Genomic DNA, 24,028 nt, shown 5'->3' on the forward strand with positions numbered 1-24,028 from the left:
TGGCTACATTATTTTACTATCTTGCTGAAAAATGCACGGTAAAGCAGAGACCATGGACGGGTTAATAAAGTGCACATGTAAAACGCGGTACTGTATGCACATGCTGCAATCATTTCTGATAGCCCACGTTGCATATAAAGCAGCGATCCAGTGTCTGCCCCGCGCCAAAAGGAATTGCTGTACGTAAAAATAACCGGTGCGACTGCAACCGAGTGCGATCGGTCAGTAGACATCTGGTGCAGCCCACATGCTCTCACTTTGTTCTGCCATCGTCATTAACGATTGCCTTGAATTGAACGTGAATAAAGCAAAATGACAAATTCTCGCCAAACTGGACTTTGGGGACAAAATAATACAACCGTAGTCTTGCCATTTATGACATTTCGCTGTGAAATGGAACTTACAGATTACAAAAAATACATTCAAGAGAACAAATTAGACGAGTGTAGCAGGCTGTTGTTTTTTGGTGGCCAGGCTTGAGGGTGGGTGTGTTTGGAGGGGCACGACCGGGGAAACGGTTGATTATGATTCCACCCTGCCCGACCACACCGCCATGGAGACAAATTGCATCTCGGCGTGGATAGGAGATGGTCACTGCTGTTTGAATGAGTGGCCACTGAGGTTGCTTTTAAGAAGACGTGCTAATTACCTGAGGTCCCTTCTGTGTGGAAGACATTAAAATGAAAATATTTTAAGAAGCATATTCTCTCGTGGAATACAATTATCACATCGAAAGACTCCAGAGTAATTGCGGTAAATGTCAATGAGATTCGCAGTCTCCATAAGTTTCTAACAAGTTACATTGTTTCCACTTTGTTCATTTCCCCGTATCTCACAAGAGATATTTAAAAGCCCACAAAAAAAATTCATGACGCAACTACAGTCACAGGGCTCCCCGATTTGGCGATTTTCTACAACAGACAGTCTATTTGCTGGTCCCCGGAAAATTTTACATCGACGGCTTCACTGTATACGATGCAACTCTTTCGGGGAAAAAAAATCACACGTGAGATGTTGAACTTGAACTGAACTTCTTTCGCACCATACGTAGGCAACCATGCTAATCGGCGGTGTATGTATGAGATGCATGTACCTTCATTTGTAAAGCAAAGTATTCCCTCAAAGTAAACTGTCCAGGGGGCAAATAAGAATTAAGCGCCCATTTAAGTAAATTATCTGGTAATAACCCTGCTGTCATTTTTCATCCGTCACATGACTCGCATAAGTGTCACCCAGTTTACTAAAATTCTTTATCACGCATCCATAAAATTTGCGTACATATAATAAAAGCAGTCTGTACTCGGGAGTACATTTTGCTACATTTTAATAACCTCGTTGGGCGCCCTGTCCGCCCATCCCCCAAGGCCAGGGCTGCTGCAACACATCGACTTCTGGAAACCCCTCTCATTTTTAGTCCACAGCATTCATCTGTAGGCGGTAATTGTAGTGAGCTCCATACTTTAAACTAATTACTGCCGGTTAATTAAAGGGGACCTTTTTACATAAATCCCAAACGGCCCCAACCCACTAACCCCTTCACTCGCCCGACTTATGTCTCCCCGAGCCTGCACTGCCAGTTACGCAGAATGACGCATTAAGGTGCACGCACGTTGCCGTTAATTGAGCTCATTCAAAAGTATATTTACACTGTGGGAGGTTTCTTTTAAGTGGTCCCTGCGCCCATGGAAACCAGGGCTATGAAGAGCCCCTTATATGAACGCAGTTTCATACAGCATACTTGCTTGCAAGAGATAAACCTAAAAGTTCCATCCACAATAAGCAGGTCATTCTTTCCATCTGATACGCCTCCATTAAAACAACACGTCGTTATGAGAGGTGGCTGGGTGTGCTCAGGGCAAAGAGCGCCAAACCTGCGAGCGCTGAGACCCGAGGTTTGAATCCGGGTTAGAACGACCGGCAGTTTAACAGGGTTTTGTCAAGTGTACTGAGATGATGATAATCTCAGCCTGGTCAACAATGAAGATCACACACAAAACAGAGGCATTAGTAGTGTGTTTTTTTTATTACTTCTGATAATATTCAAGCTCGAAGAATTAAAATAAAAATGTGGTTTCACCGCCATACAATGAACGTTTCAATGTGCCCCAGAGTGCAGAAAACAATCGGCCAGTCGAAGAGAATTCAAAATCATTTCTGCAATATCTTTTTCTGTGAATCGATTCAGAAATCTACGTAAATTGTTAATTGATTTTTTGTTGCCAGAAATGACTAACAGCACAACTGGTATGAAGTTGGGAAAAATATAACAGGTTTTTTGGGTTAGATTGCATAAATATAAATGCGTCGTTCAACCAGCCACCACCCAACAAAACCAATTAGTAAGGTTTTCACATAAACAGAACATGCCAATTTGTTACTAGAACAGCACACCAGTGTGTTGGAGAGAAAATCCACAACATTTACAATCTGAATACGACGTTTCGCCAGTAATTACAGCTGGCATCATCAGGCGGCAGCCAGTTGTAATTCCTGGTGAAACGTCGTACTTAGATTGTAAATGTTGTGGATTTTAGTCTACAACACACCGGTGTGCTATAGCAGTGTAATGAGCGACTTCCGCGACACGTCGTATAGAGGGTACTTCTTTTATTTCTCACACGAGCACAACACAGGCCAACCTTATTCTTCTCACCCTGAGATATTAACGTCTCTACTGGCTACACACACAGCCGATCACTCGGCGTGGTCCCACCGCCCTCATCGGCTATGCCGTTGGCTGGCGGCGTGACGAGGATGACGTTGGAAACCCCGCAGGAGATGTTTCACGTGGCCGGACGACGGAGAGAGATGACGGCGAGCAGTGACGCAGTCAGGACCCAAGAATCCACACACGAAACCCGGGCCCCGGGCCCGCTCACCCTAATATCTCCCCAGGCATGGCTAGGCCCCGCCTACGGCCACGCACTCTCGTGGAACCTTCGAGCAGGTTCCTGGAGCATCTCGGCCAACCCCACCTATTACTTTTGCCCCAGATACCTCTCCCTCTCCGATTGGATGTCGTCTTAACCATGCCCGTGCTTCTCTTTCCCAGCCAGCAGGTGTTATCATGTAATTACACTAGTAACAAATTGGCATGTTCTGTTTACATGACAAAAATTACTAATTGGCTGTGTTGGGTGGTGGCGGGTTTAACGACACATATATATTTACGTGATCGAACCCAATAAAAAAACCTGTATTATTGATATTGGTCGTGAAAGCCTATGTATTAAATTGGGAAAAACATTGAAACAAAGAATATACTGTATATACACTTGTGTGCATAAAACTTTATAAAGTGATTGGTAAAAATTTAGATGAGGCGAGAGCTCATTAAGACACCATGTGTTGTTCGGAAAACCTGGAGTATTTCAATGATTTGCAATATTCATGCAAACCTGGGACAATTAATGAATGCTCCGTTTGGAATAGCACTCCTCTGTATGGTCAGAGTATACAGCTTCATCAGTGCACAGGCGCGTGCGCGCACAACCATGTGAGCTGCAGTCAGACAAACGGTCGGCTGGTAGAAGAGTGGCAGAATGACAGGCAGACAGCAGCAGGGCCAAGCAGTAATACATCCCAAAGATAAATGGGGTGCCTGGCAATCTAACTCAGGCAATTTGCTCACGCCTTGCACCAGCACATCACACACCCACCTCGCATGCAAATGCTCTGGCAACGTGCAAGCATTCACACGAATGCATGGCTGCATATACGCATGCAGCACAAAAATAATTAAACTGTCATTCATAACAAAGGACTCATGCACACGGTGCGTGCGCAAGCTACCAGCCTAGCCAGCACAGTCAAAAACGAGCGAGCAAAGGTCTGTGCAAACTGAAACAAATGTAGTACACACGAGGAAATGCAGACACCCTTGAGAAAAAATACAAGGCACACACTTTCCGAGTGTGCAAATACACGGACACACTTACGCATGCACACAAAGATAAGAACGTGCACTTCGCACAAGGGAAAGAATCATGCACACAAAACACACTTTCTCGCACACAGCATGTACACACACACAGAGACAAGCACGTGCGCACGCACACTCATAAGGGCGTGCACAAAGACTGGAACATCCAAAGCGCGTCAGCACTCTGCAATATCACTCTCCGGGTCACCTTCCTGCCGCACGCACCCAGAGTGGCACAAACTCGCCGCTTGGGCAGAAATCACATTAAGCTCCGTTATGGCGCGGAACAGAGAGTAACCGAGAGATGCACACCACCAAAGGCTGTGCACGTACGTGGAAGAGCATTAATGTCTGCGTACGAATGCACGGGCTAGAAATATGCACTGCATGCACGTGTGCTAATATAATGTAGCGTGTATGTGTGTTTGTGGCCGCACTCGATATTCAGTTGGCGAGCTTGCATGGTGATGTGCTGAACGTGTTTTGCAGACACTGGTGATTTGCAAAGATGATGCAATAAAACAATATTTAAAAAATCCCCAGTTTTATTGGTCACTGTCGGTGTCTGGGTGACGGGTTCATTGACTGCTCTTTCTCCCCAGCAATGTTATGACAAAAAATCCATACGGTGGCACCGAAGGGAGTAACCGAATCATGCGAGGTTGGTTTTTCAAGATAAATAATATAAAATAGGTGGCAATGATACATTTGTTTATAAATGAAAAGTGTCAATCCACTGCTGGAAGAATGCCTCCTCGTGCCATGCCAGCCATGGGGGTTGTTTGGACCATACTGCACGGTGCTGGTAAATGCTGGGTTGGAGAAGGACCAAGTAACAGTTCTGATATCGCTCACCACTGATGTTAGCATTTGCCAGAGAGCAATATCAGGTCAATGGGTTAAAAGTGCAGTCTACAGACCACTGTTCCACCCCAATGATAATTATATAATGATGGGCACTTATTCTATATGTTTTATACAATTGCTGTCCTTCAAATAATATAGCTTTCAGAAAGAGTCGCAGTGATTTCTTACTAAAATGAGCATTGGGCGACGCCCATCTCAGCTGTGACACCGAGTCTGCAGTGAAATTTCCAAATGTATATGATGGGGGCGTGGGTCAGTCTCGTTTTATCTACCCCAAGGGGATGATGGATTGTGCGGCGAGCGTTCTTTTAACAGTGTCTAGATAATTCTAACATTTTATGCATTATTGGAGATGGATGCTGCCCTGGTGTAACGACTACGACACTGGACTTGCAATCCAAAGGTCCCTGGGATTCAATATTTACGTGCGGTGGTTGAGAAATCCCCCCCCGCCCCACCTGCCTGAATCCACCCTGCAGTATTAATGGGTAGTTCATTGGCAGTTCATTGGCAGTTCATTGACATGTCACGTGTGTTGCTGTGAAGTGTTGGCACTCCCCAACCCGCTTCCAAGACGTCTGGCAAGCGTGGAAGAATAGGCAAAAAACACCCTCTGGAGGGGCTCCCCAGAGCTCCCTCTTGCATAGGCCACTCCACCAGCAGTGCTGTGAGCAAGCAATTACAGGGCTGTAGCCTTTACCACCTTTATCTATGTATTAAAATTAAATAAAAAATATTATTGTCAAAAAAATATAGGTTTTTTTTGGTTTAAATACCACTTCGGCGAACTCGCAAACACTAATAATATGAGACTCCATGTACTCAGGCTTATGAAGGGGCCATCGTAGAATTAATTTTAATCAGGTGCCCACATTTTTGATCCAGCTATCAGAGAACCTGAGGATGCACACAATCGGCTAATGCCCTTGCTGAAGCGGTCACAGGGGCGTGAATTACAGCTGCACACAGCATGCCTACGTCCATCCAATTAGTGTAAATGGAAATTGCTCTTAACGGAACTGAGCTGTGGATGTGTGAATGTCTGGGAGATTGTTACCATGGTGTCACCTCACGCACACATGCACTCAAACAGACGCTCGCACACGCAAAGTCAAGCACACAAACACGCAAACGCCGACATAAGTACAGACACGTGCACACAAAGGCATGCATGTACACAACGACAAACATATGCAAACAAAGACAAATGAATTCAAATAATGATGCGCGTACATACAAACACATAAAATTCAAAGAAAAATCACGTGCAAATGCACACAGACATGTACAAAGACACGCCCAGAGACAAACATTCATTCAAACTCAAAGACAAAGCTCCCCCGAATAGCCTTAACAGGCTGTTGGGACAAGTATGTATGTATGATGAACTTCTTTATCACCGTACGAATCAGAGGTGTTGTTAGCGACCACCTATGAAGGCCTGTACAACACACGAGAGGGTGGGTGGCCAACACCATGCCCGGCCGCCTTTATCTCCCAAGTGGCGATGTTTACACACCCCATCAGGTACCTATTTGTGGCTAAATCGACCTAGGGGAGGCCCAGGACCGGTTCAAATATTCGTCAATGTAATTGGTCGCGAACGGGAATATTACTTGGGTCACTGGTTTTCCTAGCGCAGTACGCTAATCATTGCGCCACCGCTCCCCACTGATTCACTCCAAAGACAAAGCTCCACCGTGGAGCATTAAAAAGGTGTTAGTACAAGTGCTGTTAGCGAGCACCTATGAAGGCCCGCAAACCCAAAGACACACAAAAACACGAACGCGCACATAAAGATAACACACCGCTGTATATGATGTCATTCTATAACACACTATCATTGTTCACGTAATCACTTAGCTGTGGTGATAAATTAAGGCCAGGCATTGCGGAGAGCGCATTTCAATATCAAGTATTAAAACAGCAACCCTTTTCCAAAACAAGACACTCCAACATTACTGCTGCCACTGCAGCAGGCTGCTATCCTGCCACAAGTTAATTTTAACACACACAAAAATAACGTCGCCAAGACATTTGCTAAATACAGTATCTTACACGTACAGCAATAGAATAAATCCCTGTAGAAAAGCATAGCAGAGTCCAGCCACTGGCACCAAAATCTGTTGTCTGGACAACCCCAATGTTGTCGTCCTCGGATAAATGACTGCAAGCAAAGAGAATTCCCCCGTGATTGAATCGGCCTCGTGGCTCCTGAAAGAAACACGCAAGCATGTCTTGGCCACACGCAGCTCAGCAGAGCATATGGACAAACAACCGCCGGCCAAAACCACGACATTTATTTTCCAAGCTTGGGAGCAAACAAATTAATTGCAAACAAAAAATGTCATCTCTCATTCGTTTCATGAAGATCGTATTGTAAGTGCATGTCAGTTGTTTGTTATGAATACTGCATTGTTGATCGACGGCATTAAGGAATGCTTTTAGCCTTTGTGACAACCAGATCTCAAAGACGGCCTAAAAACCTTCCTTGTCTATGAAGAAGCCTACAGTTGTTTTGCATTGCATTTGAATGACTTCCTTGCAAATTGCAACCAAAGCAATTGTGAATTTAGTAAGGTATTTTACATTACTCGTGGCGTGGGGGGGACATTTAGGGATTTGCATAATATTGAGGTTATCCAAGGCCCGAAGTCGCAATCATATTTTGATGCCCTTATAAAAAATGTGTATGTCCATCTGTGAGTCGGTCCGTCAGTGTCTGTCTTCACAGAGTAATTTCGAGTGGAAGCAACCAGAAACCTTCAATATTAATGTTTCAAATATATTTAGTTGAACCTGGTGAGAACTCAAGAGTGATCTTGTATTGATGATGAGCTATACCTTAAAAATATGGACAATGCTAATCTCAGACAGTTTTAGAAATATTGAACTGTATGCACATTTACAACGTACTGTGCAACAAACTTGACTTCACAGATCCGATTCCCAATCCACAGCTAACACCACTGACGAGCGATATACAAATAAGTAATGTTCCTCCCCTACGTCAAGTCAGCCTTAAATTAATACCGAGTATAGTTTGTAAGCATCAGCCTCTGGGGAGACAAAGGCAGTCAGGTGTGGTGTTGGCCACGTCATACCCCATGCCAGTTTTCATGGGTGCCTGCGAGAAGCACTTCGCCCAACAGGCCGTGAAGGCTATGTGTGAGAGAGAGAGAGAGGTTCGTCGAAGAGAGTGCATGTAGTCTGAGCATTTGTATGTGGTGCTTACATGCACGTGTCTGTGCGTGTGCGTGTAATCTATAATACAAGTTTTTTGGGTTAGATCGTTAACCCACCACAACCGGACACAGCCAATTAGTGAGGTTTATCACGTAAACAGAAACGTGCCAATTAGTTACTACTTCAGCACACCGGTGTGTTGGAGAGTAAACCCACAACATTTACAATTTGAGCACGACGTTTCGCTAGTGATAACAATCAGCTTCATCAGGCGATTTGCCAAAATTGTGAAGTCTTGTTGTTTCGTTTCGTCTGTGTGTGTGTCATGCGAGCACCACCACATGCTTGTTCTGTCACCCACCATTGAGTCTTTGGGCAGAGACTTCAACCGTTACATTTTATGAACATTTCCAAGTGCCACTGAAACTCACTGGTGCCTAAATCATATGGACGGCTCGTAGGCAACAGCCTGGCTCAATTTAACAATGGACCCTCAGCCAGCAGGCATAGAGTTATTCTGCTCCTGCTGCTGTGGACCCCAGGTGAGTCCAATGCCACTGGGCACCTGTATTAATGGATATTTCTGGGCTGTCAAAGCCAAGAGATTCTGGTGATAAGTGGAGACCCACCTAAAACATGGAATCTAGCAGATGCATGACGGTATCAGTAATCAGAGAAACACCACTTATCCACGGCCCTATGGCCCGCTGCTCCGAGTATCTGTAGTCCAAAATCCATCTGTGGAAATTATTTTACCCGCTGATAGAATCTACCTATTCGATGTTTGTAATGGACAAGAGGAACATCCAGAATCAATCTCCCAAAAGTGTGTACCTCATTCTATTATCCTCGTTTATCTGCCGGTATACCACGGGGAAAACAGGAATGTTAAACACGTATAATAGTATCCATTAATAGTGGTCCCCACATCAACGTGGATAAGAGGAGCATCATTGAATTCACCGAATTGTATAACGGTGCCTTCGTTTGGTCTTGCGTGTCATATAGACTATGGTCAACCTATCAGGTGCTTCCGAAATATCGGTTAAGCATCTGACACAATTTATAATATGGGGATTTAATGTTTCATATGGTGAAACCCTCCCAACTACTCGAGATTTACGACGCCACTGGAGTACCGCGAATGGCCAGATAAAGCTAAGTATATTTTCCAAGGTGTGAATCAAATTAAAGTAGAATATTGCTCTAAAACCATCCGGTGACGATTTCACTTCTTCTGTGTAAGGTAATCAAGTTTATTCTACCGTGGTTCCAGTAAAGTTATAAATCTCTTGCCCCACGAACCTGCAACAGGAAATGGCCACATTAAAGCTTTCGTCTTTAACAGCTACGCCAGTATTTTGGAAGTGTCTGATATATTCACTTCAGTTCATATAGTCACCGTTGCTAAGTACACACAGTACATGACAGTACAGTCAACACTAAAATTACCTTACGAACGCAAGGCAAGAGTTCCGTGTTTATCTGGTTGGCGACAACCTCCCATTTTGGAGAGAAAGGTATTGAAAAAAATCACCTCTCTCATCACGAAGGAATTTCCACCAAAACCTCAAGAACGCTCGGAATGCGAAGTAAAATGAGAGGAAAACAAAAGCCTTTGCAAGCGGAGTGTTTTTGCAGAAAGAGTTTTGTTTGACGGCACGTGTGGAAGTTATGCTGTGTTGTTTTGGTGGGGTGGGTGGGTAAGATCCTACAGTACGACTCTCAGCACAGCTGCAAACTGTGCACTCCGCTCCAGTCAATGCTGCGGCTCTCTTGATAGTTTCGAAGTGGGAATTTTATCCGATCACGAGCTCGATACGAGACATGTTACGTTGGCTGCCTGTCAAACGCAACATTATTTACAAACTATGCCTGTTTGTATACAAGCCTGCCCCCGATCTGCTGCATCCTATCTCACCGAGCAGTGTGCAATACCAGCCTCAAAGGACTCCCAATCGACGCTGTCGACGATCCCCCCCAGCCCACGATGATCCTGCTGCTGCTCTGCCCACGCGCAATCCTTGTGCGGGTATGCGGCCAGCGCGGTTTCACTGGGGCGCTCCGGCATCAACAGCTGGAACCTGTTGCCAGTGGCAGATGTTCGAGATTCCAATATTGAGTCAGAGCCAGTTTAGCAACATATTTCAAACGGCGGAATTTCTAAAAGCTTACTCTGTATGTGTGATCAGTGCGCATTCGTGATAGACTTGACTCACAAGAGTTCAGACTTCGAATAAGAAAAAAAAACATCCTACATTCCCGCACGTGTGCGCGAGGTGCATTTATTTGTATTAAATAAGGGTGTATTTCTAAAGTAATGAAGATGGACGGCTACACAACATTAAAAAACAAGACCTATTTTGACAGGTGACCCTATTGTTAGACTGTTTAGCCAGCATGCATGTGATAACACTGTAACCATTTTTTTTGTTCATGGGTTTTAAGTGTTATTTCCTAATTGCTTATGCCTCAAAAGTACAGAAAATGGCTATTATTCCCCACAAAGTTTGCTTTTGTGACCAGGACAGTGATATTTTGAAATTTACCTATTTTCAATGAGAAAACGGGCAAATTTGTGTCTTTTCGTTGACATGAAGTCAGAAAAAAACAACATATGAATCAAAATGAACATGTATTTATGCTAAAGTAATACAAAAATAACAAAAAAAGATTTAGAAGTGAGTAGTTTTTCGAGATTTAGGATTATACTGTAAATCACTTTCACGAATCAGCCCCCAAATGTAGTCTCCCATCATGTTCTCATTATAATGTTCTCATTATACTGTCCTCGGTAGCGGCGTTCAAAGTCCAGTATATCCTGGTGGAAGTGCTCGCCTTGCTCCTCCAAATACGCTCCCATGTTCTCCTTGAATTTATCAAGATGAGCATCAAGGATATTGACTTTGAGGGACATCCTACAGCCCATTGTGCCATAGTTCTTCACCAGAGTCTCAACCAGCTCCACATAGTTTTCGACCTTGTGATTGCCCAGGAAGCCACGAACCACTGCGACAAAGGTGTTCCAATCTCTCATTTACTTGATACAGCTGTCGTGGCTGTGACGGTTCCACCTGAAGACGGAAGCTTGTGTTGCCTCCGAAACGTCGTGATTTTTATTTTATTTTACTTTTATTAATTTTAATGTTTTACCTACGTGACTTTACCGAAAAAACCTAAGAACTAAGAATATGTGTTCCATCCCGCTTTCTCTTTACTAGTGAGCTTCTTGGGGAATTCATTGCACTCCAGGATCTTCTAAGCAATTATGAAATAACACTTACTACCGACCCACCACCCTCCTCAAGTCATTCAATAATTTCATTCCTATGGTGAGGGCAAGTCCATGCATATTATGCAACCTGTGTGGTTATTAACTTATTAAATTGTGCATATTTTCACGCTTCAGTATTATAAGGAGAACCTCTTTATTTTCTTTTGAAAATATTCTTGACAAATTGCTGAGATGATGACCGGTGCCATGGAGAGACTTCACGTGAACACGCTTATTGATTGATTCGATGTGATTGAGTCGGCGTGTTACGTCACCGATTTTAGAATCGGCTCGGCGTAGTGCAGGTGAGACGCTGAACGAGGGATCTCCCTACACATACAATTTGTAACCATAAAATTAACACTTGCGTCTAAATTAATTGATGAGGATAATAACTATTAGTACTAAAGTGCATACTACCGGGAAACCTTTACAATTAAGGTTTTGGAGATTAAATTTGGATGTGAGAGTTTAACAAGGTTAACTTTGGTGTAAATACAAATAATTCAAAACCTGCAATTAATCCCCTATGCGCAGGGATGTGATTGGTGAGGCGTGGGGCGTGAAGTTGACAGCGCATTTGATCGTTTCAGGTATGAGATTAATTTAGTTTGAATATTATGTGAACGGGCGGGGTTTGCGCGGGAAACTTTATTGGAGGACGTTACTCGCGTGAGGCATATTATATAATTATTTCAACTAGTATTTGTAGCGTATTTGAGTGCACAGGGGAGTCACCCGTTATAACAAATAATGGATGACTGGAATACTGGTGATAAAAATAGTTATTTTGTGATAAGTTGCTTTAAGTTCGTATCATTTAATGATATTGTTAAAGTGGTAGAGCAGAGGGCTCAAAATGGCCGCTCGGCAGCTTCTGAGTTCAAATGTACAGATTTGCATGTAGTTGTGGATTTTTTGAAACGGCTCGGCATGGCGCAGGGATTTGATCGGTGGGGCGTGAAATTGACAGCAAATTTGGTAATTTCAGATGGTCCGACATACTCGTGTGCTGGAGAGGCTGGTTCAATAAACCCAACGTGTGTGAACGGAGTCTCCTGGATTCCTAGTGTCCAAGTGTGGAGAGCAAGAAGATCACGCCGGAGAACCATCGGTTTTCATTTTGTTAATTATTGTTGACCACCCCCACTGTGCACTCGAGGACGATCACGGGCAGAAAGATCCACGGTGGGCATGGGTCACAGTTACAGCAGAAAGTGGTACTCCTATATTTAAGTCAGGAGGGATTTGAACTCACAAGTCTCTTTTAAGTGCGAGCTGCTGCATACTCCAAACATAGAACCATCCGAAAAGAAATTGAGTCCACGAGGCCAGACCAGATATGTCACTCGTCAGTACCACCTGAGGTGACATACCTTTCATAGTTCCAATTTATTTGTGTGCCCAAAAACAGTGAATAATGTGACCATTTGAAATGAGTGGGGTTAAGAAGTAATTCATTCACCTTCGGTGGTTATCAGTTGTTGCTGCTCTGGCCCCTGGCCTAATTAACTGTATTGCCATTTGTATACTAATATTACTGTAATGTCTAATTAAACCTGGTAACCTGATTTCGATTCCCAGCCATGTTACACCAGAGGTGAGTGATATAAAAAAAAACCCATCCTGCACATCACCCCCCACCAATCGCCCCCACCGTCACCAACATCGCACTTGCCGAAATATGGTTAAAACAAACTCTCATGACCAACAGCATGGGGAGGTCTTTCATCCAGCAGTGGATTGATATCAGGTAGATTTTTTTTTTTATGAAAATGTCGCAGTAAAAAAATAATATGTTTGCCTAGCGTCCACACGGGGCATGGCCAGGCGACCACAGTTTTCTATATTTCCTGTAGCTGGAACGCGCTGCTGACAGCAGACATGTACAGAAACTGCTCAACACTAATGACTTCATTTCATCTTGAATTGAGAACATCAAAAAATATAAACTGTAAAAACAAATCAAATATACTTCCCCCATTCCCCTCCCCTTCGTTAGTCACATACGGTGAACGAAACAACAGAAGGTTCACACTGGGCCGATGTTTGGCAGATCTCCCTGCTGTTTCCTCTGTTGTGTTCTGGTCTGGACTGGACACATTTAAAGTGCACACGTTCACACCTTCATGACACCCAGGCTAGAGCAGTTGGGGGTGGTATGGTTTCAATGGGCCCAATAGAAATTCAGGCTATACACTAATCTTAGCTGCCTGGCTCACATGGTCAGCCACAATGATCTTTTCGCTAATTACATGAAGATACCCCCCCCCCCCCCTCAGAATATTGCACAATACCAATGTTTATCGGAATTGAAACTTTTATCATATTCTCCAGATTACAAGTGCACCCCCCTCCCCCAATTTATTTTAATGCAAAACTTGGGGGTACGCTTATATTGCGGTAAGTGTGTGCGTGTGTGACCGGATCCATATAACAATGGACACAAGTTTTGAGTCCGTAAATACTTTTTGGAGCGTATAGTAATCTTGAGAATACGGTCATGTAATTATCATAATACTGCAGGTGTCAGGATTCACCAGCTACTACATGATTCAACAAATTGTTAAGATTCAGGATTGAGATACATTTTCCCAAAATTCGTACTTTATTTATTTCTCGTGACGAATGTAGTGGCCTGCCGGCAGTACCAGCATTACTGTAAATATGATACAAACGCATATCAAGAACGTGTTCATTCTTACGATGTAAAGCATGTGTCCGGAGCTTGATAATCAATATTATTTGATTCATCGATGCATCATTAACCCCTAATACTAATAGTAATTCCAAACTGTGAACAAGAAAAGAGCCATACGGACCAGATAATGGCAGTGTGTATTCATGTCACACTAACACTATAGCGTCACATACAAATGTATACAAATGTTTGCAGATCAGCCACCTATTTGGTGTGCAGAAGGGTTTTGTGGATAAAGTCAACAATGTGGCGTCAAAATACACAGACAGGAGAGGCCCCTCGTACGCAAGTAAATAGAACCTCCTGGCGAAGGTGCTGTTAGATAAAACCCACTGAGGCCAACACACCACACGTGGGGGCGGTGTGGTCATTCGCACCACGCTCGGCTGCCTTTGTCTCCCCATTGTTGCTTACACTCCCTTCACGACCCCAATGAGATAAAAAAATGTTTATGCTGAATCAATCGAGATAAGGGCCAGCACCTCTTTGGGCATGCGGTCACCGATGCTACCCAGAGTGGGAATCAAATTCGGCCCGTCGGGTTCGTATTGCAGCGCACGAACCACGATGCCACTTTACCACACGTTCCCCCACGAAGAAAGTGCGCGCAAGAACACAGGGGGACAACACAGAGGGGGCACTTGAAATACGCGAGGTTAGCAGCATCCACCAACGAGTGTCTCGCACACAAAGACAGATCCCATGTATAGCCTTAACAGATTGTTGGGGCAAGTGCTGTCGCACGCAAAGGCAAATATCCCCCATATAGCCTTTAACTGTTGGGCAAGTGCTGTTAGCGAGCACCTATGAAGGCCAACACGGCACACGAGGGGGTGGGTGGCCAGCACCACGCCCGGCCGTCTTTGTTTCCCAAGTGCCGATGTTTACACATTGCACCGGGTACTCATTTGAGGCCGAGTCGACCTAGGGGAGGAGCCAGGACCGGTTCAGATAATCGTCACTGGTGTTGGCCGTGAGCGGGAATCGAAACCGAGTCGCCGGGCTTGTAGCGCAGCGCGCTAACCGCGACACTACCACTCCCCACTTACCGTACACACATTCACAGATGCATGCACTAACGATCACTCAGCGTTCAAAGCTCAACAAAACACGCGCGGGATCGACACGCGAAGGCCAAGAGCTGTAATCCCACCAACCCAAACAACGGCTGTGGCTGAAAGCCGGTCACGTTCACAGGCCTGAAGGCGCTGGAACAAGTGGCACTGCGCTCAAGCAGTGATGAAAAGCAGTACTCCAACTGTCACACTCTTACCAAAACCAGACCATCAAAAGTCACCCTGAATGCACCTGATCTCGTCACACCTAGGAAACCTAAGTAGGCTTCGGCCTGGGGAGTACGTGAATGGGAATACCACATGTTGTGGGATTTGGTGTGATGTGGTTTGGAAATGGTAGTACAATCATAGATTATTGTATTCACGACCCCTGCATACTAGGCAAGGTAGTTAACATCTTATTGCATGATCATGGTATTTACCAACGATAAGTAACAAGCACACTTCTCACCAGAATTTACAATCCGATTAATTTGTCATCAATCACAGACAGTGTTGGCATTGGTTTATCGTTGCCCTTAAGCAGAGCCAAACTCTCACCACAGTGATCATGGACGGCTTGACCACACAAAAGCCCTTGAGGCACAATTCAGCAATGATGGCTAAACTCTACTAACGATTCTTAACATGGATACAACCAGCAAAATAGTCTCATTGTTCTACTGCTGCCAACAATTATTTGGCCATGATTTTGAAATTTGGTGGCCTCAAACAATACTTAAATAAATATTGCATGCAGTACAATGGTGTCATTTGACGTTCATGTCATACTAAGACAAAATTAAAAACTACCAAGCTTATGGCCACAATAGCACCTGCTGTCTGGAAATCCCTTTCTGTGTAGTATTGCTCTCAAAGTAATCTATGGATTTTCGGAGGTAGAGGGGCATTTGTTCTTTTCCACTGCATTCTTTATGCTTTCCATTTAAAATTCACACTTGATAACTTTTAAAAATGATCGTCTATAAATACTGTGCAGATAATTGCATGGCTTACATGTTAAACACAAATTAATTAAAATGCATTTAATACAATTCTTAGTTGCCGTGTCATTTAGGAATGTATTTGTTTCATGGGTTGTACAGCCAAATGTAAAGCTCATCGTCATCATCATCAGCAGCTATTGTCTATTCACTGCTGGATGAAGAACCCCCCCCCCCATGCAGTTACCACCTATCATGGTTCTGCAATGTGACATTGCATCTCGTGCGCATGAACTAATCTCACTGCCCCAACTCTGCAGTGATTGTCCTCCCAAGGGGCATGTTCTCTCCTTTGGCTGACATTCCATTACAATTCCCGTCCATATGTAGTGGCAGTGTTGGGTGCGATCGCCACTACTCATAGCCGGTAGTACCGGCCCCATGTTAACAGGTGGTGGAAGGGAGGCTGAGACGGCTAGGTAGGTGAAGTTGGGCCGTTGGGCCAAGGTAATCCCCAGGGAGCATCGTGACCAGGGGTGCAGACCCCAGACCGCAAGAAGGGGACTGGGGGGATGACATCACACTCCAGGTCCCTCGGGAAAATTCCAGACAGAAGGTGTGGCTTGGGGCGGAGTGAGCTGGGACTGTGAATAAAAGCCGGGTCCGTAAATGGGCCAGGCAGTTGTCGTCCACTCGAAGACTCAAGAAGCCACCTGGAAGACCTGGAGCCGGGGGCCAGACCCGAGGACCTTGGCTGGGTCAGGTCAAGTTAGCCTCCCTAGGTCCCACTAGCCGGAGGACCCTTAGCGGACAAGCTCTCCCATATTGGGATGTTAATGCCACAATCACGTAACACAAATTCTGAAATAATATAAGTTTGCTTGTGAACGTCAAGAGACGTCACAGGAGCAGCTACTGCTACTCGATTGTAACGCACATAATTTTAACAGAGAGCTTGCAGGTTAGGGCCTAATAGCTTTGCCCATTAATTTGCATAAGCGCAGCTCTGGTTTGTGAATTTTAAAGGTCTCTCACTCCTTATGCTAATGAGATAAACTCATCCCGGACTGAAAAACTAATTATATCAATTAATTACAAAAATACACTTTGAAAACTAGATGACAGCCAGTTGAGACTTTTGTTTTGCAATAAAGAAATCCAGACAGATAGCACACTTTTGCACTTTTTTAGTCTTGTGCTTTTTGTTAATTACCGTTAAATACCCCATTTGTTAGTTGTGAAATATTGCTAAAGGATCCTGTACTCATTCTCTGCAATCTTAACGTTTTTGTCGTTTTTGTTTTTGTTGCTGCAACTGTGCTTACTCAGCACCACGGATCTCCCTTATGACAGTGTGGCAACTGGCTAAACGGGATCATCTGTAACCATTCACCATCAACTCATCTTAATCAAAAGTGTTGCTTTATACCCGCATTTGGGAATTGGCAAAATTAGATTACATTTGTGTTCAAAGTCCAGAAGATGCAACTGCAAATTAATGCCAAAATATGTATTCCCTAGTAAAACCTGCTCACCCGCTCAAGATCCTCATTCAGAGATGGACGTGAAGGGTGGGTGCCAGTGGTGGAGAATGTATCTTACAGAGCTCGAAACAACAACTTGCAACTACTTCTAAAGTTTGGCAATTTACCAACGTGAAGTAGTCAAAACAACCCCCATAACCAACCAACATAACATAGGGAAGCTTTAATACAGCAGTGGATTGATAAAGGGCTGTAAAACAAGCCAGCCACTCCAGAACTCTGTAACTACTGTATGAAAGGACAAAAAGCCCTTTGTAATGTGACATGGGAACCATTCCAGGGATCATTTGATGAAAAATTTACATTAATCAGTTTGATGTGTAACATGTTACTTGTTGTCCTGTGCCTGTCGTTCGGTTACGCCGAACATTAAGGAGGTGCAATTATTTAACATGCTTTCAAACCGATAAATATTTACCCTGAAACTTAAATGAAAGATTAAAAAGACACACCTGCGCAAAGTAAGTAAAACCTTACGAGTGCTGCAACCAATTAAGCCACTGCAATCACTGTATCCGTGAGAGTTATTGGTTATTTAACTCGACAAATCACACCGGAAGGCCAGAGTACTCAGCATCCGTAGCTGCAGATCTACTTGGAATACGCAGGAGGAAGTGGCTTGAGGTGGGGAAGAACATCGGGGTTGATCTCTCATCTCCCCCTTCCACCCCCAAAGACAAGGATCCCCTGTATGAAATTAACAGACTGTTGGAGCAAGTGCTGATAGCGAGCACCTATGAAGGCCGGAACAGTACACTAGTTGAGGCCAAGTCGACCGAGGAAATGCCCAGGACCGGTTCAATTATTCGTCAATGGTGTTGGCCGTGAGCGAGAATCGAACTCGGATCGCCGGATTCACAGCACGCTAACCGCCCGCACCCCCATCACACACCTCCCCAAGAAAACCTCACCAAGAAAACCTCAACTCCGGTGGCACTCGCTTGCGCAATTCAACAATGAAATATGTCCACATCCAAGCAGCTGCGTATGATTCAACACACCACTCAGTGCAGCCAACAAAGGAACTGAATGTTGACACTCATCACAACACGTAGGGACTCACCAGTCTTTTATTTTACAAGTGAGCAGTTTCTTGAAGGCAGTGGGGAGATCGTAATCTCCGTCACTTCTGAGATTTCCCCACAATCGCGATCGTTTTAAGTAGGCAACAAAGAGGCGAGGTGGAGGAGGGCAGAGACTATTTTAATAATCTTCATTCATTATCAACCATGGTCGATCCTCTGCTAGAGCAAGGCATCCCCAATCTGTGCCATCCCTCACGCCCTTCTTTTGCAACAATCCACCCAGCACCGACACACGAATTGATCTCATCGCTCAATCTCTCAGATCCATTATCTGTTTTAACGGACATGTCCTACCTAAGTCTAATTCAGTTTTAAGTTTCACTTATTAGGTATAACCCTGTGAGCCATGCGGCTCTTGATTCGGGTGCAACCGCAACAAACAAAAACATGAACAAAAAACATCTAATTAACAGTCAAATTACGTCTTAAACCTGTGTATACGTTATCGAATCTACGTGTAATCTCAGTGTAATCACAATCATGCATCTCTCCACATTTCTTTGCACACGTTTGTCGCTGGTGCCACTAACCCTGCCTCTTTTTTTTATATAAAAGCACGCGGCTGTAGATAATTTGAGCCGGGATGCAGCGCTTACGTAAGTTTCTTTGCCCAGTAATAATCGACCACACCTGTGTGCCGCTACAACACACGGACTCAATCTAGAAGCCCAGGTGTTGGCAATGAACTTGACGCATTCCGCTTGTGTGCATCCAATACTAAATCAATAAGGCACCTCCCCGGCGATGGAGATTGGCTTCAGGACCCTGTCTGAGGGGGCTCCAAAAGGACCTTGGGTTACACGGTCATGATACACGGCAGCGTTGGAATAGGCGCCCCTCCACCTGCGCCACTCTCGGATTTAACTTTTCAACTTTAGATCTGATCCCTCGCCGCCCGTCATGCCCCCCCCATGTCCACATCGGATATGAATTTCTTGCTCGTGTCACGTTCTGATGAGACGTATCAGAGCTCGTAGGGATATTAGGACGTTGGAAACAGAGGGCGAAATAGAGGGCACCACCTCATATTGCAGGGTGCATTCGTATTCATACCATCACTAAGAATCCTGTAACAGAGACTGGAAGAGCAGATCTTGGAGGTCAGGTGTTGACTGGGCCACTGCTGCAAAAGGAAGCGACAGTGAGATGTGGCGGTGTCATCGGCACTGGCCGTGATGACCTCTGACTTGAACTCAAGTGCCTCCTCTGCAACCATGAGCAGCTGCCTCCAGATGGGGGGGGCATATGCCCTCTCAGCACCCTCCCCCTATATAGAAATGTCACTAGTTACAACTAGCCTCTGTAATAGGTCACAATCATATATATGTAAAGCCATAGATGAATACCAATAATGGGTAAACCAAGACTAAGTATAATTAGACCGGGGTGGATCACTTGAGATAGCACTAGATAATAATTGTAAGGGTTCGGACCGCGTTTTGTGGCAATTCGCCTCGTGCAGTTTCCGGGTTTGACAATGTGAGGGCCATCTGATGCTGCCGCTGCTGCTGCTGCACCAATGAGTGGGCAATCAGCAATGGCTGCTGTGGGAAACTGGGCCCTGTCAGCATAACATGAAATTCATACCACTGCCTCAGGACCAACAACAGATCAAAGCTTGTACATGGGAAAACTAATTAAGTAATAAAAACTAAGCAGGAATAGGCCTACAGCATCAACCTATGCATATTTTTTACATACGAAGTTGACAGATGGGGTGGAGCGGTGGTTCATAGTGGCTAGTGGGTTGTGTGAATAACATGCCTACCCGAGTTCTCTTCCTGGCCACGGCTAACATGAATGGGGAGCGATATCTGAATTGGCCCTGGGCTCCTCCAGCGTCACCCCACCACTACGCTGCCCCTCCCCCTCATCAGGCAGCATGGTTAAACAAATCCCATGACTGACATGGGATAGAGAGGCTTTCATCCAGCAGTGGACTGGCAAAGGACTTTAAAAAAAGTAAAAAAGATGACCTCTGTAAAACTGGGTGAAGGCCCATTGAGACCAAGTCTCTTTCTCAAGGAAGATCTGGAACACAAATGTACTTAAATAATCGATTACATATGTACATCATGAATAGTAAAGAACAGTAAGAAACATAAATATACTGTATTTTTGGTCAATAACTACGTCCAACTAGCGCGGGATAATTAACAAAAAAAGCGTCACCGTTTAGGATGACGAGCCATCCTCAGAAGTGAGGAAGCAGTGGATGCTGCATGTTATTCATACTTATTACACAAATAATTCCCATATGTATTGGGTTCTGTATGCACAAACGCTCTAACTGTAGGTTAATGGTGCATTTTACACCAATAATCAGACGCAGCCAAGATGACAATTCAATTCAGAGCCGGTCAAACCTGGGCTGGAGCCTACATTTTTGATGATTGTGTTCCACGAGTGGAGGGGATGGGGAGAGTGGTGAATACAAAATATTTTGATCTCGCAAGTGTTCTAAATGTGACACTGAACCACTCGATAACCCAGATTCTGACACAAAAATAAAGCCATTAGACAGAAATGCTATTATATTGGCAATGAGACACGCACGTGGGCAATACAGCAGCGACAACAATAACTGTGAATTCCCCCATGGGAAATGTGTCGGACATCCTAAATGTTCAGTGAATGAGCCGTTTGTTAAATAAGGAAAACACATCTAATACATATACACACGTATGACCGAGTCAATGGTTTACTTTTCAATTGTGTTCTAGAAAGTCCAAAAAGCTTAAATTTGGCTTTCCCACTATTCTGAATTTCCCTGCCCAAGTCCAGTCTCTAGACGTGTGGTTATTAACCTTTACTGCAGCCTTGCCCCTTTGGTTCTCAATTGTTAACACATGTATGTTAATAATTACATAGGTTTGATGAAAGAAAGTAGTTGTACTTACGTGCCCGTTCTTAATTTGTTTCGATGATTAACCTTCTAAAAAAATATATGGCATGTCTCGCACCCCCAGAAAGGGCATCTCGCACTCCCAGGGGGTGCGTTCATTCCAGGTTAAAGGACCACTGCTCTAGACCTTCCTGTTTTATTGTGCCTATCACCGACCAACTCTTGCTCCCCCCAAATTAAATAAGCCCACTGTTTCCAATGACCACCTTGAGATGCGTATGCATTTAGCTGCCATACATATCTAAAGTGTCGTGCACTATTGTCTTTAACATTTCTTGGTTCATATGAATACTGTATTCAATTCGGCGCCCTTCATCTCAGCAGGTCAGTGCCGGCAGAGATGTATTTATTTGGTTTTCACCACGTGGGCTATTATTCAAATTCACAGGCTGAGCAGTGACACATCCTAATAGCACGCTGACAGTTCTTCAGAGTAAATAGTATGTATTTAACATGACTCCCAATCTATTCAGCCCCCTATGACCAAATCACTCAGAATGCACCAAGTCGCATAAAGAGTTTAAAAGTTCCGCAGATCTGAGCCTGGGCAGTGCTTGTATGAGTGACCACCATCACCATGCACACACAGTTTGTTATAGGGCGGTGTGGTAGTCAATACGAGGGCAGTGCACTAGAATACATCGTTGTACCGTACTTCTACACTCCCAAATGGCTGTTCTCCACCTTCACCAACTGACACGGACCATAATGGTTAAATACAGTCATATAACCCCCACCACCCGCACGATGTCGGGGAGCCCTCATCCAGCAGTGGATTGACAATGCATTCATATGTACATGAAAACTATGTTGGGGAGCATCTGCGGAGTAACGCGGCACCGAAGCAGGTATTTGGCAGCGGCCTTTTCTCTCCTCCAAAAATAGAGCCAGAATTCCAACATCGAGATGGGACACACGTTTATACGTGTATCTGCAGCACACGTTAATACGATATTACATTCGGAGCACAAGTTTAAATCGCTGGAAAATGCATTTGCCTGCAAGTTATTTAGGCAGTTCAGAATGTACAGCACAATGTGGAGTCATATAGTGGGGTCGAAACGTGAACGCATCACAATATGCTGCACAGAAAACGTGGACGTTTATTTTGCGCTGAGGAGTCGGTCACAGGCTAACATGTCTCAATAAACCTGCATTTGAACAGGAGCAGAAAATTGACAGCACGGACGGCAGAGGGAAGGGAGTATTGATTGCATTTTTCGCTATTGATTTATTTTAAATGATAGAAAACTATTGATAGGACGTATGGCTACTATTGTGACTCAAAGAAGAGACAACAGCATGGTTTTTTTTAGCTATTATACATTGGGGCTCAACAGCAATATATGCCCAACGATGCAAAATTGCCGAGGGCTCGGTAAGCATCAGTATTAAATCATCCGTGGTGCCGTTGACCAGAAAAGCAAAACACCAGACGTCTGTAAACCATTACATGTAGACCAATACACAACACGGGCTCACAAAACCTAAGTACAAATCTGTGTGCACGCACATACACACGCGTGAACATGCCACACACGCGTTCAGAATCCACGCCAAACACAATGCTGATTATGATGATACGTGTTTGCAAACAACACAGCAAAACTAAGAACACCCACTGGCGCTTACAAAATACGAGTTTGAACAAACATCACGCATGCATGGGCTAAGACTACCGCCTGAATCTCAGTAACGGTCGTCTTGTGCCAATGGAGCAAACGGCACGTGTACTCGATTACAATCGTTGTCACCATCATCATGGACAACCTACTGCTAGAGGGGGGCCTCCCACCTACGCCGAGTAGGTCGTGGTGTTTATTTCACCATACTTCCTCACGCTGATCAGTGCGGGTTTTTTTTATATAGGCGGGGAGCATAGAAGTACATGAATAGGAAAACGATGGATTTCTGCCCCAAATGCCTTCTTGCTGATACAAGTTGGCCTGCAGCAACCCAACACATCTGTTTCATCCAAGCGGACAAGGCAACCAGGAACAGCAATATGTAAAAGCGACAGAGGGCGGCCTCGACTATTAATACACACGCGTAAATATTACAAAGGGGGTTCTAACACAAAATATGTTCCGGAAATATCTTATCTCTAAATCATCATTATCACGGTTTCCTGGTACTCACTCACCCAGCGAGTCTCGCCACACCACAGTAATGGGTAACAAACGATCATCCGTCAACGAATTAAAAGTCTAGTGCAGTTTTCTGCCGGATAAGACGGTGCGGTTTCTGGAGGATGCACGCCGCGCACTTTTATTACACAAGCATACGTTGGCATAGGAAGAGTTTAGTTCAGAGTTGATGGAGGGGCTGAAGGTGATGATGGAGTGATGGGAGAGTGGTGGTGACAATCCGAAACATTGCTCATACCACGCAACTCTGTGCACACACAAACGCCATGTTTGTTGAGCGCCAATCCTTAAGAGGAGAGAGCAGCATCGACGTCGTTATAATCATCATCAGCAACAGCATCAACATCGCCAGTACTTTCGTCACATCCCAGCACATGCTCCTAACGCAGCTTAAAAAA

At 44.5% G+C, this 24,028-nt stretch overlaps 1 protein-coding gene across 4 annotated transcripts in view; it reads right to left on the minus strand.

Annotated features, from left to right (window-relative positions):
• LOC144932897 (partitioning defective 3 homolog) overlaps nucleotides 1–24,028 on the minus strand; it is a 211,071-nt gene that overhangs the window by 186,042 nt on the left and 1,001 nt on the right. The window lies entirely within an intron of this gene.

The sequence above is a fragment of the Lampetra fluviatilis genome, chromosome 1 (assembly GCF_964198595.1).
Source record: "Lampetra fluviatilis chromosome 1, kcLamFluv1.1, whole genome shotgun sequence".
NCBI lineage: Eukaryota > Metazoa > Chordata > Hyperoartia > Petromyzontiformes > Petromyzontidae > Lampetra > Lampetra fluviatilis.